Here is a 1,820-nt window from a genome sequence, read left to right as displayed (position 1 = left end):
AGGGCCGAATTTTAGTATTTTTAGTTGAAAATGGTAAACAGCAACTTGTTACTGAGAAGGAGACAAAGGGTTATGTTTACGATCTGAATGCATTTAATGGAAAGTTACTTGCTGGAATCAATCAAAAGATTCAGTTATACAAATGGGAGCTCCGTGATGATGGTTCAAGAGAGTTGTAGTCTGAATGTGGCCATCATGCTCATATTCTTGCACTATATGTTCAATCTCGTGGAGATTTTATTGTAGTTGGTGATTTGCTGAAATCAATCTCTTTATTGATATATGGCACTGGAATGGATTGTTTTAGGGTACGCTGCAGCAACATAGACCATAATATTATTAATGTTAACAATGCCTGGATTGGACCGCCTGGGAAAGGGCCTCAATGTGGTGGCTCGGAGCGCGTTGAAGCCATTGTTGACTGTGGTGCCCTTCTGCCTCTTTCTGTTGATGGATATCTACTGGAAATTCGAGGTACGCTCTGTTTGTGATGGCTCCCTTTGCAGTCCCACAGAACATCTTCGACACCAGAAATCAGTGATGAAAAGCGAGAGGAATGCTCTGTTTATAGTCATGTCTCTGGTTCTCTATTGGCTTCTGTACCATGTTACAATTTTGCGCCTTCAGCTTCAGCGGATGGACGAGCAACTCCAGAGGCTTAAGAACAAGGACTGAGGTGTTATCAGGGTTTACGGTTTGAGAAATAACAGTGAAAAGCGGCTTTTTTCTCATTAAATTCAATGTAACCATGTCACCATGTTCATTGTGCACTGTAAAAGTGTGAGGTTCGGTATTCTGTGCTAAATTTCATGGCCACTGTCATACTCGTAATCAAACTATGAGTGCCTTTTGAAATATGTTATTTCTCACCAATTTTCTTGGTTTTCCAAGGCATATACAATTATCCACAATCGAGTTTATACAAACATGTCAAGGTGATCAAGGAAGAGAGGGCTATCAAACTTTGCTGAATACTGATATGAAGAAGGAACTTGACCATATGGCTAGGTTTCTACAAGCAGCAGTCAATTGGAAGAAGAGTATAGACTTCAATGGAACTCTTCTAATTGAACCCAAACCACAAACAACAACAATATGGAATGGCTGTGTACAGCTATAATGATCAAGGTGGAAGTTTTTTTTATCCTACCACAACTCCAGCTAGTTACCGTGAGTTAACCTCTGAAAAATTTATTCCTCCTCAGATATTCTCCATTGAGCAACAATATGGATGTCAGCAGGCGATATCTCACGACCACGTATCTCACCAACATGCATTGAGTCATGCATATTCTGATACATCGTTACTTGATCAAAGGGTGAAACCAGTTCAACCTGTATATGAAAAGGTTTTACATTCTGATGGTTCAGCAAGGCCAGTCCCTTTGTATACAGGACCAAGCACATTGCAAGATGAAGTGATATTCAAAGATTTCCAAGGGATGAATGGTCGAAAGAGTGGAAGTGGTCAACACGGGAATGAAATTGAACTGAATTCTTCGGGACTGCAAGGCTACACAGTAACAAACAGTCCCTCAGAATCTGTAGTGCAACAACCAGCTGTTCCTCCTAACTTCCACGAAAAACAGGATAGGACTGATGGATTGCTACAAAAAATAATGTTAGAGCATAGTAACGTCACCAGAAAATTTGTTTTGTCACCAAAAATACCAGAAACTGGAATTAAAGATGAACAGATTCCTCAGTTGTTGGAAAGTAGTAATGCACAACTTGGAGAAAGCTACAACATGATGGGTTTTACGGAAGACATTAATGCTGGTTTGGGCCTAGGCATGGATTGTTCACATGGAACTTATCAG

At 40.3% G+C, this 1,820-nt stretch overlaps 1 pseudogene; it reads left to right on the top strand.

Moving 5' to 3' along the window:
* The first annotated feature begins 282 nt into the window (after positions 1 to 282).
* On the top strand, positions 283 to 675 carry LOC149154471 (uncharacterized; annotated as a pseudogene).
* Positions 676 to 1,820: the final 1,145 nt, after the last annotated feature.

This window comes from Pinus tabuliformis, chromosome 9 (assembly GCF_031772625.1).
Source record: "Pinus tabuliformis cultivar Carrire ecotype Pingquan chromosome 9, CPIR1, whole genome shotgun sequence".
NCBI classification, from domain to species: domain Eukaryota; kingdom Viridiplantae; phylum Streptophyta; class Pinopsida; order Pinales; family Pinaceae; genus Pinus; species Pinus tabuliformis.
The sequence above is the reverse complement of the archived record's forward strand: the minus strand, read 5'-3'. Positions and strand labels throughout refer to the sequence as shown.